The 14708-nt window shown below is 35.6% G+C and overlaps 1 protein-coding gene across 1 annotated transcript in view; it reads right to left on the bottom strand.

Annotated features, from left to right (window-relative positions):
- Positions 1 to 14708, bottom strand: part of GPC6 (glypican 6) — a 1061298-nt gene that overhangs the window by 647409 nt on the left and 399181 nt on the right. The gene's annotated exons all lie outside the window — the stretch shown is intronic.

Here is a 14708-nt window from a genome sequence, read left to right as displayed (position 1 = left end):
TAAATGGGATCTACTGCTAAATCCGTAACACTCAGCAATGCATTTGAAAAGAAACATCATCAGCCAATTGTAAGTATAAAAAATAATAGACGCTTATTTTTTAAAATTAAAAAATGCAGGTAAGCATAAAGAAGAAAATTAAAATTCTTTGTAAGTCTATCACCAAGAGACTAATGTCGAGAGGAAATAAAGAACAAAAGTGGAAGAAAAGTTTTTGTATAGCTAGCTCCTGGCTGCATCTTCAATGCTCTCCCTACCTCCTTACCTACTTCACTAGAGAAGGCAATAAACCACCCCAAATGATACCATTCTGTCTCCCTTTTGTGTACTCTCAAGGAATGTTCTCAAGGAATGTTATTTACATTATATCCTGACAAGCTACGTTCCAACTAGTCCGTTACCACATTTGTCTCTCCCACGAGACTGTAAGCTCCTCAAGACCAAAACCTTAAATATATGAAGCCTAATTATAATGACTGGCAAATACTACGTTCTCGATTGTTTCACTACTGAATGGATGAACAACGGAATGGGTGCCACCTTCTCTGTTCTCTAAATGTGATAGTCGAGTCAAACAGTTTCTCCCATAAGCCTTTTTACTTCCAACACGATACTTGCAGATACTATAAAATCACAAACATTTAATAAAAGCTATGGCCTTATCTAAACAAATTGGCTTCCCATGGGAGTGATTAACTGAAACAAAAGGAGAATCTGTCATGATTTTTACCTAAATCTATTTTGTAACTAATTCAAAAATAAACATTTTATTAAAGTTACTAGCAAATAATTACTAATCACTAAATATGTGATGAACAGTTATATGAAAATTATACAAACACCTAGGTACAATTACAGTGGAAGTCTCCTATCTAATATGAATCGATATAAACTGGTTAAATAATGAAAAAGTTGGCTAACTCTGCCAAATTTTTAGGAAAAGAATTTTTTTTTTAGGAAAAGAATTTCCTAATCTTTTTAGGCAGAAAGAGACATTAATAAATTAAAATAGATGTCTAATCATTACATTTCTGAACAGTCTTTCTTTAGGACCTCCATCCATTCTACATTGCCTACAATTTCCACTTTCATGGTTTAAGGTGAAACAGACACCTTAAACAGACACTTGCTAAAGACACTTAAGAAGGAATCCATGTGTACAATCCTTTTACACTTACTGTCGAGCTTTTATAGCTATCTACCAGCACCAAATTCTACATATTGTGGAGGTGGGTGGTTGTTGGTTTTTTAATTTTAATTGTTTGCAATTAGACTTTATTTTGGCTTCCCAAAATATTCAGCTTAGTTATCATGGGAAAAACAGATCTTATGTATTCATATTTCATTTGTTTACATACCATTTAATTAAATCACATAATTACAAGAAAATTACAACTAGCATTCATTTGGGAATAAAAACAACTTACTCTTAGTAAGAATGCGAAGAACTGGTGGAACACAGAGGCGTTCAGAAGAGTAGCCCAATATCGGCAAGCATTCAGCATGCCACGGGACTGGAGAGTGTGATTTGCAGAGGGAATTGGGAATGTCAATTACATGTAGATGGGTTGGTAGAGACCCTGCTGGAATTCTCATCCTTAATATGCATTGCTATCTGAATCACTGCTTAATTCAATCCTGGCTCATCTATCCAGCAAAATGCTCACAGCTTCCTTCTCTTCTCATGCTAGGTGACTTGAACCTAGCCCACTGCTTCTCAAGTTTTCTGTGCTGAAAGATGAATTTCTCCACGCCCCCCCACATCTGTCACAAACCAATATTATATTTGTAAAATACAATGGGTAAAAAAAGACATAAAGCACAAGGGCAGTAAAAAGATTAGTTCAGCAGGCATAAAATTCCTCTGTCAAACTGCTATAAAAGTTTCTAAACATTTCGGTTTCTGTTCTTATCTTCTCACAGACCTGGAACAGCTTGGGGAATAGCATGGGTTTGCAGACTACACTCTGAGTAGCACTTCTCTAGACCAAGACATTAACTAAGCTGTATTCTATGTAATTACATTATACGGGCAACATGATCTAGCATACAATTGAAAAGTGGATATAGAAAGATAAATTTTTTCAAGGGAAAACTATTTTCTTTACACGTGTTTGAGTATTTTCTTCTCTTTCATCCAGCTTAGAATTTCATGCATAAAAAAAATCGGATTTTGGGAACATGTGGTTCTACACTATACTAAGATAATGATGTAATTTTTTTCAAAAAAATATTAGTTATGAAAACTAATACTGTTAAAATACCAGTGTATTAAAATATGTGTGTTTTTTTTTAAAGGAAGGACAAAGCCAAAGCCTGAGAGAACATTAAAGATATTCTTGCTCTGATCATTTAACATACTGTTTTCATTAATTACAGTGTGATCTTCCTCAGCTAGCTTTTATTTTGTACTGTGGCTCAAAAAGAAGTTGAAAAAACCCTGTCTTTAGTTTTGGGTTTATTTTCCATAGCTGGTTCAAATGTACACATTCAAATAAATGTGCACATATCAGAATCCTGAAAGAATCTAGATACTTCCATATGTGTGTCCGTTAAAAGGGGAAAATAGAAAGAACTGACTGTAACTTAATCAGATGGGCACCAGGGAGAATTTGTAACATGAAAAACAATAAATATGGATAATGTTGGGCTCAAGCTCAAACAAGCAAGGAATAACCTCTTTTTAAAAACTATACCAAAAGCAGGAATTCCCTAAATAATTGGCTAATTAAGTATTCTGTTTGGTTGACCATTCATAGCTAGTTTAGTGTAACGTTCAAGCTGTGCTGTAACATCATTATAAAGCCAGCTCTCATGCCAAGATAAGACCTAAATACTTTTGTTCTGAATTAAATAAAATCCTATAATCATGGTTATAACAACATCTGTCTGACATTAAGCAGTTGGCTGCTAAAAATGGAGATTTTCTTTTCATCTGTTCCATAAAAATCATAGACCCAGGAATAAGTCTTCAAAATACCTGCCTCCCAACACACACACAAATTTCAAGTCACCAAGCAAATATTTCAAACAGTGCTGTAGCATTTCCCATTTTTTTATTCCTTGCCATAAGTTTAGTTATCTTTACTACCCCCTCATTTGTCATTAAAACAGGCCAAAACAAAAGAAAATCTTTTGACTTAATTCATTCGTGTTTCCAGAAAGTATTTCAATCATTACAGTATATAGTGTTTACTATAATAACCAATTCTCCTCTTTGGTTTTGTGTTTATTCATTGAAATGTTGTGTTTCTATGCAGAAATGTCCCTGGTGCGAGCATATTTTATAAGTTCTCCTTGTAAGTCAAATTCTCAAGGTCTTTAATCATTGCTTATTATTTGTGAACTTCTTAAAATACTCCCTTTTGGGTCTGTAATTTCTGGCATTTGTTTCTCTAATCAGTTTGAGTGAAAGTTGTTTTATATTTGATCTCTGTATAAACCCTTAACTTAAAGGTTCAATAAAAAATGAATACCATTGTTTCACATGGTATAATTACTCAAATCTAGGTGAATGTGGTAATAAATACTTTATCCCACATAGTCTTGACCTTTCAGAGTCCCTTCGAAGCAAATGACCTGGTTAGCCACAGCGTAGCTACAAGTACCTGATGGTACCCTCAGTTTGGGGAAAATGCTGGCTTAAGGGTCAAGTACGTCATATCAAGGTTCTTGAATTATTCATGAACTCCAGGTTTCAAAGATGATGATAAACTGGTAATACACGAGCAAAAGTGCTGAGATTACAAGGACAATGTAAGGTCAGACCCATGAGCTCTGAGCCTTCCCAAACCACACATCACCACCAAGGAATGTATTAATTCTCTACTTCAAAAAGGAAAACTCCCAGTCAATATTTTCCTCATTTGAAAAGTCATACAGGAGCAGCAAGTGTCACTGAGGTTCCATTTTAGGCAGCCCAGGAGGTTTCTGGATGTCTTGATGTCAGATTGATCATGCTGGTGCCATGGCTGTTCTTGTAGAACACCCTTATATTTCTGTTTTCAGTTACTCTGCTTTGAAGTCCTCCTGCCTTGACTGGAAACAATTTGCTCTCTCTAAGAAAGATTGGCATCATCCATGGATGTAAGAGATACAGTAATAGTAAGTCATCATAAAGTAATGTACCGGCACGTGTAAGGGGCTAAATCCTCAGTATAAAACACAGAAACTGAAGTGGTTTCATTCTACACAGAAAACAAGCGTGTCTTGTTGGATAGCTTTGCATTTATAACTGTGCATCACATTTTTTCCTGGAGGAACAACAATGTCAAGAGCATTCAATCTTTATACATACGAATATTTCCTTTTGTCTTTCCTTTGATTTTTAAGAGGACTGATGTGACTGGGTAAATAAGGTTTATGCTAATGCTTCCTTTTAGACATTTTTTTTCACTCTTAGGATTGCATTTCACACATCTACCTGATACTGATAAAAGAATAGGTTGGTTCAGCTTATGATATGACACAGAAAGCTAGGTTAGAAAAAATAAAGGATGTCATTGGGAGAGATTTCTTTAAGAAGAAAACAGGACTGTACTACATATGAAACATTTGTTTTCCACTTGTTAGCAACAATGAAAAGAAATTTTCAGTTGAAGGTACATTGTATACATCCACAGCAATAGAATAAGGTGTACTTCATACTTGCTTGAATAATTTTATCCGGCACAATTCCTAGAGAAAGCATTGGGTCTTAGGCTTATGTAGAAAATACGCATTTTAAAGACTTCTGACAAAAATATTATTTTTAAAAAATCAACAAAACATATTCATTATATAATTTTATAATAATTATATGGAGAAAGAGAAAGTAGAAATAATTTAGGATTATAGATCTAATTAGATGATACTTTACATATGTGTATAAGCATTCTGTACATTTCTGTACACCATTATCATGTGGCTTAAGAAATATGCTTGGGGCTTCCCTGGTGGCGCAGTGGTTGAGAGTCCGCCTGTCGATGCAGGGGACACGGGTTCGTGTCCAGGTCCGGGAAGATCCCACATGCCGCTGGGCCCGTGAGCCATGGCCGCTGAGCCTGCGCGTCCGGAGCCTGTGCTCCGCAACGGGAGAGGCCACAGCAGTGAGAGGCCCGCGTACCGCAAAAAAAAAAAAAAAAAAATGTGCTTGTTTTTCATGACCATGTGCAACCCCCACTTCTCCCTTCCCCTTTCCATTCCCTAAACTGAAAGCCAAACGGACACATTTACATACTGCTACACATCGGCTAGGGTTTGATCTTTCCTTACAAGCTACTTTTCATGTTCTAATCCCTCCTCGTGTATTTTTACTTCCCTTTCTTTGAATTAAATTTATTATCCACGGGTAAATGTGCCAACTTAAGTTTCTCAATCCTGGCTGCACAAAGTTAGGTTTGAAATGTCTGGGTCAGTATATTCTCATGCACAGGAAAGTACATGGAATCCTTCTGGGCTCCTTCTCTGGAGCCAGTCTTTCCTGAGTTCTAATTAACTCCTTGACTTTTTCAAGCTCCTGGCTGAACACTCAATTCTCATGGACTGCTGGATATTCTACTCAGCCCCAATTAAAATTTGTGCTGAATTGTTTAACTTTTCAGTTCTCCTAGCTGTTCAAGTACAGTACAACTCCCCAAGAGTCACTGAAATATATCAGGAACCTGCTCCCTCACTCTGAATGTTCCAGTGAGGGAGTAGCTCTGCTTCAATTATAAGCCAAGATATATAACCACTGATTCCAACATTGCATTCAGAGAAGGAGAAAGAGGAGGAAATAGGGTGAGGGTGGGGGAGAGGGAGGAAGAAGATGAAAAGAAGAAAAAGAAGAAAGGGGGGGAAGATTTTGAAAGGTAAATACATAATTGTTGAAATTTACAAGAACCATATATAAATGAATAAATAAACAAATAAGAGGACTTTTCTCAGAGGGTAGGGCAAAAACAAATTTTTAAGAAAAGTTGAATTATTAAGTAAGATAGAGTGTCAATCCAGGAACGTCCAAAGGTACCTCGTCTAATGAAGGAGAAGAGGCAAGAAGGAGAAAATAATTAAAGAAAGAAAAGAAAAACATTTTGTAAAATGAAATAAAATACTCTGGCCTGAAGAAAAAAAAGACCCACGTAGTAATGGAATAGATAGAACACACAAACAAACAAACAAAAATACATTTAGAAACATGCTCAGGAAATCTTATAATACCAAAAAATTACAGAGTGTGGGATACAAAGTCCTCCACAGGGACAAGGGTCTGAGTGGTGTCAGACTTTTCATTTGCAACAAAAGATGCTTAATGAGAATGAATAATATATCTGGAAGAAAAGGATTTCAACACATAATCTCCACCTAAGCAAACCATGTTATCAGGGCAAAATAAAGGCATGCTTGGATGTATTTACACTCAACGCATACCTCATGCCAAATAAAACAAATTCATCTGTCAGAATAAGTAAAATACAACTGAAAATTCCATGGGAAGTAAAAGCTTACAAGATAATCATAAAACAAATATAAAAAGAAAGCATGTTATTGTTTTGAGCAACCGATGGATTATTAAAGAAGGGACATTTGACCTTGATGCCTAGAATATTCTCCTTTAAGTAGCACACTTTAACCCCAGATTATATTCTCTGCAGACCCAGTCACACTGAAGAATTCTGCAATGCATGGTATTTATACATTCATTATATTATAAACATTATTTGTTGGTTTTAAATTTATGGAACCAACTTACAGACAAAGACCTAGAGACTTTTTAATAGTGTAGAACAGCATGCAAATTTTATAAACCATGCAAATTAATTCTTTCAACAAATCTAAGTGTCTGTTTTGTGCCAGGTACTGCTATAATAACTGTGGATTCAACAGCAAAAATAGAGAAAATGCCTGACCTCCTGAAGCTTATATTAGAAGGAGACCACCTACAGGGATGGGATAGGGAGGGTTGGGAGGGAGACTCAAGAGGGAGGAGATATGCAGATATATGCATATGTATGGCTGATTCACTTTGTTATAAAGCTGAAACTAACACACCATTGTAAAGCAATTATACTCCAATAAAGGTACTAATACGTACATATGGAAATTGAGATAATGGTAAGTGTTCCTGTGTAAAATAAAGCAGGGTAGAGTAACAAAGAGGAATGACGGTGTGTAGCTATTTAATAAGGGTGTGTAGTGCCAGTGCTCTCAGAGAGGAAACAAGCCAGGCATCAGTTCATAGGACGAGACCTCCAGGGAGTGCACCCAGTAGCCAGGGCCTCAGGTACTGGTTGGCTGGATTTGAGTCCTGCCAAGAAGCCCAAGGCCAGAGAAGAGAGAAGCCAAGTAGGAGCAGAGGTCTAAAGGGAAGCCTGGGGCCAGATATCGTACATAAGCCTTGGTGAGTAATGCTATTGACCCTGGATTGCCTTCTGAATATGATGAGGAGGCCCTGGGGGATTTCAGTGGAGCAGTGCTGTACGAACTGGGGGCCGGAGGAGGAAGAGGCCCTAGGAAGGGAGTCCTGATGCTTAATAGCAGGGAGGCAAGAGACACTGTCAAAAGTTGGTTGCTCACAAAATACAACTTCAAATATGTCATTTAAAGTTATCAGCTTCCCTGGTGGCGCAGTGGTTGAGAGTCTGCCTGCCAATGCAGGGGACACGGGTTCGAGCCCTGGTCTGGGAGGATCCCACGTGCCGCGGAGTAACTGGGTCCGTGAGCCACAACTACTGAGCCTGCGCGTCTGGAGCCTGTGCTCTGCAACAAGAGAGGCCGGGATAGTGAGAGGCCCGCGCACCGCGATGAGGAGTGGCCCCCGCTCTCCACAACTGGAGAAAGCCCTCGCACAGAAACGAAGACCCAACACAGCCACAAATAAATAAATTCATTTATAAAAAAAAAAAGAAGGGAAATTAATAAAGTTATGAAGGCTACCAAATAAGAATAAACATAATAATACTAGTTTAAAAAAAAGAAGGGAAAAGCAGTTAACATAAATGAATTAAATACTCATCCTTCACAACTTCTGCTAAAAAATAGATGAAACAAGGAAAGGGGGTATTTAAAATAGTCAAAACAGTAGGCAGACTAGGGTTTAGGAGAGAAGATGGTTAAGTTTCACATTTTATCATTCATTATTTATTCATTTTATTTAGTGTGTGGATCATTATGTCCTCTTTATGCTTTGTATTAAACTTTGACTTTGTTTTGTTAAAAGCAATACCAAAACTCTAAATATTCAAAATCTGTGAAATAGGGAAAAGAAAATGTATATCAGTTGGAAATGATACTCTCTCCCTTATCAAGTACATTCACCAAATTTACCAGGCAAAAAGCGGTATCAGAGATCATAAGCATAGAAATGTAGCACTTTCTTGGATTATAATCTCATTACAACGTGTGCAGAAAGACTTTTATCTCAAACCTAAAAACACATATTTCTATGTATCTGAATATATTTTCAGAGGAAAAAAAATACCCAAAGTCTTTCTACATGGCATTAGCATCTTCTATATTTACAAACACTCTGCATTCAATTAAATTTCAAGATATTTTCCAGTACAGCTTTTTCATGGGAAATCTGGATGATACTCACGATTAGATAAGGTTTTATTATCATGTTGTTTACTCCTGATTGACCTCTTAACTCTAAGAACAAAAATTGGTAGAAAGCAAGCTCCAAATCTGCAGAGCATAATAAAAATAAAAGTAAAACTCCAAGTAACATCAGAAATGTCACAATCACCTTCTCAACTTCTATGTGCTTATCTTTTTTTCGGTACGCGGGCCTCTCACTGTTGTGGCCTCTCCCGTTGCGGAGCACCAGCTCCGGACGCGCAGGCTCAGTGGCCATGGCTCAGGGGCCCAGCTGCTCCGCGGCATGTGGTCTTCCCGGACCGGGGCACGAACCCGTGTCCCCTGCATCGGCAGGCGGACTCTCAACCACTGCGCCACCAGGGAAGCCCCTTATCTTTTTAATATCGTTTGAAACAACACCAGCTGATAACTACCAGGAAATGAATGAGAACATATAGAAAATCTCCATTTCGTTCATTTCATTTTAAAATATTTTCATGTTTGGAGTGGAAATATTTTGAGATTTTTTAAGTAATCTAAGAAATATGTCACTATATATTTTGAAAGAAATATCACTCAGAGGATTTTTACAATGTCTAAAATAGAAAATTTTATTTATAAAGGTATTCTCAAAATCATTCTCCTTGTATAGATCATGTAACTATATCATGACTGAAAGTTCATTTTGAAAATAAATAAATCTGAATTACAATATTTAATACTTCTAATATTTGACAGTGTCTATTTTATCAAGTTCCTTTAAATTGTCCACTTTGTTGGTTTAATAAGGAATAAAAGAGTTTATTTTTTGAATGTTAAACATTTTTTAAAAATAGTGTATTATTAGCAATCTGTATTATGCCTACTCTTGCCAACCCCACCCCCCAAAAAATGTAACTTTAAAAAGTAAGTGAATCAATTTCTCACTCTGTTATGAAATATAAACATACTTTAAAATGGTTTTAGGAAATTTTTTTCTTAATAAAAGGGGAATGGGGTTACTTACTGAATATCTCAGAAATTCTCATTTATTGAAGAATGCTTGTCTCTCATTAGTTTCTAATTGAAGAGCTTGATTATTATTTCAGCACTAATTTTAACTGACATGTGCATTGTTCTTGAGCATTTGTAAAGTTTCTCTGTAATATTATGGGATTTCATTCTCAGAAGTAGTTCATGATCATAAATTCAGGAATGACTTTCCTTCATTTGCTAGAATGGAGATGTGAAATTTTTTCTTATTATCTTTTGACAGCCTAGTAGAGAAGCACTGAGATTTTGGTCAAGGTCCCAATGAGAAAGATAAGGTGAGGTGAATATGGTTAAGGCTGATAGCGGGGGATAGTCAAGTGTTAGGTCCAAGAAATAAAAGCAACTCTAGCTTAAGTAATGTCATCCCCAACTTTTGTCTGGAGTAGCACCTAAAGGTGCTGATGCCACTGTGTTTGCAGTAGCGTCATGACATTAACACAATTTGATTTCTTCTCCTAAAGCCTGTATCTGGCACAAGACGGCCTGTGGTGTACAAGGCAGTTTAATCACTTTGGGCAGCCTTGGCTTATACTGTCTTGCTAGGATAACAGATTATGTGAGCCCTACCGTTTTCTACAGATGGTGTAAGATCCGAGTATCAAGTTCAACTGCTGCTTTTTGATTTGTGCTCATGCTGGAGCACAGTTTTAAAAGGCTTTTTCCTTTTTTGTGGAAAGAGATACGAAACTTTTGCTTAATATGTAATACGCTAGATAGGAAAATATATTTTGAGATAGGCAGTGAACCACAAGGAAAGGCTTATTTTCAGAAACCAATTTCTCAAAAAGATATATGCCTCACCAAGTGAATCTAAGAACAAGGGCCTCGTGGGCTGTATTCATCATCTTACATTCCATCTCAGGGCACTGTCTATGCAAATCAAGAGAAATACTGCACAGTAAGTAAAAGGAATCCAGGAGCAATGTACAGAGTTCTCAGCAGGGAACACTGCAGTTTTTTTTTTTTTTTATTTCTAAGAGATAAACAAAAGAGAAAGAAGGAGACAGAGACAGAGGAAGAATGGGGAAAAATCAGACATTTATGGCTATTTCTCATTCATAAATGATGTGAAATCATATCAGGCATGCTGAAATATCTACGGAGAGTAAAATGAGAGTTGTAAAGAGTTTTAGTAGACTAGGAGCTTATTCAATTACTTAACATGCTATAGTGAATTTCTGCATTAGTAGTAAACCTGACTAGAAATCTGGAGAGGGTAGAAAATCAAACAATTAAATTTATTTAGCTAATTTGTACTTAAATGGGCATAATTCTCAGTACTACCATGTTCTAATTCTTAAGCTATTAGGAAAAATGGTTCTTTTTAAAGGTAATACATTCAGAATAAACTCCAAATTGGCCTTGGAGAGCATGTCAAAATATTTACCATCAGCTTCTCACAGAAGTTGATGACTATCTGGTAAAAACAGAGCTGAGCTGAATTTTTAAAACTACCTTCACAAAAAAAAAAAAAACAAAAAACAAAACAAAAAACTACCTTCACTGTTTTAAACAGTGAATTGTTATTTACGTGAAAGCACTAAGTAAAGAATTATGTAAATTTAAGTTAATGATGAAAACATAATTCTTAACAATTATTTAAAACTATTTGAGAGCTTTTAGCTGGTGTATCACCCTATCCACTATTTTTTTTTTTTTACCCTATCCACTATTGATTATCCTAGCATTGTATACTTGACCTTGAAGACACTAATAATCTATAAGGAAAGAGAAGTAATAAGCAACTTTCCCTCCACCATCTGATTTTTAATTACACACTTTTTTTTTCTTTCTCAGATCTACTCTTTAGTGAGAAAAGCTTCATCGTTGTTCAGGAGAATTTATGGAAATCAGGCTAGGCAGCAAGTACCTGGCTCATAAAAATTAACTGTTAAAACTAAGCGACCCATGCAAAATTTCTTTTTAGTAAAAGTAAATTATAGTGTAGTTTTATTCACTTAATTGCTGAAAAAATTAAAATTAGACACATGTAAGAAAAGAAATCTTATGTGCTACACATTATATACATTTGGAGAAAACTAGTATCTTGGCCATAGTATCCACATTTTCAGAATGGACACAAACTTTCAAATATTTCCCAACCTGATCTCCACAAATTTTGTGGAACAATGGAGAAGATTTCCTCACTAAAAAATGATGTTTAAAAAAAGGGTAAGAAGATAAGTGACAAAGATAAGTGACAAAATCCTCATCCCCGTTAAATTCTGAAGCAATTGTAACATATACCAGAGGGACTAATAAACAGTTTCCAATATTATTTTACAGCTAATGTATATTAATTGATCAAACAGTAAGGGACAGGTTTGCAGGCTATTCACTATAAATGTTGTCTCATTTCATTGTCAACTTAACTATTCTCAAACAAACAATAGTATCAGACTGATACTAGGTTTGCAATGAAGCAACCCCATTTACTATCTGAGTGATCCTAGACCATTAACCTCCCTGAGTGGCACCGAAATTAACCTAAAAGTGCGACTTCAGCACTTTATATAAATGACAATAGCAATTAGGAGTAATAATTAAGCAAGAATACTGAATGACAAGGATGTAATTAGCTGTTGTATATAAGTCAACCTTCACAGTAACAGGCAAACAGTAAGGACTAAAAAATACTAGTTCCTTTTTTTCTAAATATAAAATTTCTATTTTATGGTATCTGAAACATGCCAAATGATGATTATTTCCTATGATGATTATTTCTTACTCACTAGAACAAAATATGGATTCTTCTATCACAGTGACTACTGAACAATTTGAATTTCAATCACTGCATATAGTAACATCCCCTGTTAAGCCCCTTTAAATATCATAACTTATAGGAATACAGTCAAAGGCAACTTCCAGGCCCATTTTAGACTGCAACAACTAAGCTATTGGCCTTATGTGAAGAAAACCAAGAGTTATATTACAATGTAATACACATTCAATCAGGAAAGCCTCAGAAACATGGATATGTGAATAGAGTACATTTTTCATTTCTAATTGCAGTTTGAGTCTGAAAAATATTCCATGTAAAAACAAGAACTCATCACCTCTGAAAAGTCTTTCATCAGATTAGTGCCAAACAGGTTTATCTTGACTCTGGTAGGAGAAAAAACATGGCCAATCTTTAATCCTACGAAAGAAGCTCAATTTTCCTCTGATAATACACAAAGGTTTAGAGAGAAACATGCTTTTTGTTTGTTTTTTTGTGTGTTTTTTAATTGACATGTGATTGATGTATAACACTATATTAGTTTCAGATGTACAACATAATGATTCAGTATTTGTATATATTGTGAAATGAACACCACAGTAAGTTTAGTTAACTTCCATCTCCATACATAATTAGAAAACATTTTTTTTCTTGTGATGAGAACTTTTAAGATCTGCCCTCTTAGCAACTTTCAAATATGCAACACAGTACTATTAAGTACTAAGAAGTATGCTTTTAAAAGCAATATGTATAGGCATAAGCAAAAGTGGTTTGGGATTGCGGTCACTACGGGCTTGACCAACCAAGAATTTCTCAACTGCTAAAAGGTCGTTGCACAAAAGTTCTCTTAGGAGATAACTTTTCGACATCATGTTTAAAGTTACAGGCCAGTGGTTTAAAGCAGCTACTAACTTGGGCAAAGAGATAGGAGACAGTTGAAAAAATAGGTGCCTGGTTTTGTTACCTTGCACTGCAAAAGTAAACTACCTGTGCTCTTCTGATTGCAAAAAGGGGATACTTGGGATTTAAAATCCTCTTATTTCTGCTTCATTCATGTAAAGGAGGAAAAATGACAGTGGGATACATTACAGAAAACCGTTCTGGACAGCAAAGCTGAGACAGATGGATTACAAAGAGGTTGGAGAGAAGAGATATGCTAATGTTTCGGTAAAGCACAGTTTTAGGCACCCTAGCACAATGAGGATTGACTAGGGAAAAGCTAAATAATTAAGGAGAAATCCTGTGCTAAAAAAGGAAATGTTTTCTTGTGATCATCATTACAAAAATAAAAACACAACAAAAACATTGTTTCAAACAGGAAAATAAAAGAATCACTAAAAAAAAAAAAAAGAGAGAGAAAGAATTTCAACTTCATAGAGGAAAAATTGGCTGCAATCCTAAAATCTTGCTTCAGCTTAAAAAAAGGAGGCATTTCCAGAAGTTCATAAGTTTAATAGAAATAATTATGTGCGCCTTTCCATGTCTTCTTGAGAATATGTGTTATCAGGTTAAGAGCCAATTCAGCTGGAGTGGTCTTATAAAAGACAAAGAACAAATGTTCTTAAGTACATGAGTATTGTTTCCTGATTTTCTACAAGATATGCTAAGCATTATAAAAGCAAAAAAAATTAGAATAATAAAATTTCAGTATGAAGGCAGAAAAAACAAATAAACAAGTAGATTTGGGATATATACTACCATTGTGCACAAATAACAGAGTAGCCTGTCTGTCCAGGAGCTGTCCACGGTGCTGAACTTTCTGTCAGTAATTTAATATATGGTCTTATTCCACTCCCTTTTAATCTGTCTTGTCCTTTGGACTGGAACTATCACTCACAGCAGTTAATTATCAAAAAATGTAACTTATCTGACATTAATTATTACCCAGGTGGATCTTATGCCCAGATCCACATCGAAGGTGACTTCAACTTCACCCTTTACCAGCTTCTTACCCAGACAAGAAATTATCCTGACTCTCACCACCTAGTTTATATTGTTTAAGGTGAGTTAAAAGCATAGAAAATTCAACACTTCCAGTGGATTAAGTAAAGCACTAATCTTTAGTTTTATCTCCTACAAAAAACCAAAAGGGATGCTTCCTTAGCAAAGGAACTAAAAGCTACATAAACAACGTTTACATTTTCCAGTCCTCGGCACCTATAGAAAAATTGTCTCCTTGTGCTATTGAGAAAAATCCTGTGAGAGAAATAGTTTTTATCCAGTTTATTGGCTCAGAGAAGAAGTCATGAATCAACACAAAGAACAAAGATTTGGGGCCATGGTCTTAGTTCTGTCTGTGTCACTTAGTAGACTTGAGTGTATCACCAGAAGTTTCTAAGCTTTAGCTTTTTCCTTGATAAAATTAGTGGGATAAAAGGATGCTATACATAACAAAGATATTATCTGTGGTAGTTATTTT

The sequence above is a fragment of the Neophocaena asiaeorientalis genome, unplaced genomic scaffold, assembly GCF_003031525.2.
Source record: "Neophocaena asiaeorientalis asiaeorientalis breed wild unplaced genomic scaffold, Neophocaena_asiaeorientalis_V1.1 scaffold141, whole genome shotgun sequence".
Lineage (NCBI taxonomy): Eukaryota > Metazoa > Chordata > Mammalia > Artiodactyla > Phocoenidae > Neophocaena > Neophocaena asiaeorientalis.
The sequence above is the reverse complement of the archived record's forward strand: the minus strand, read 5'-3'. Positions and strand labels throughout refer to the sequence as shown.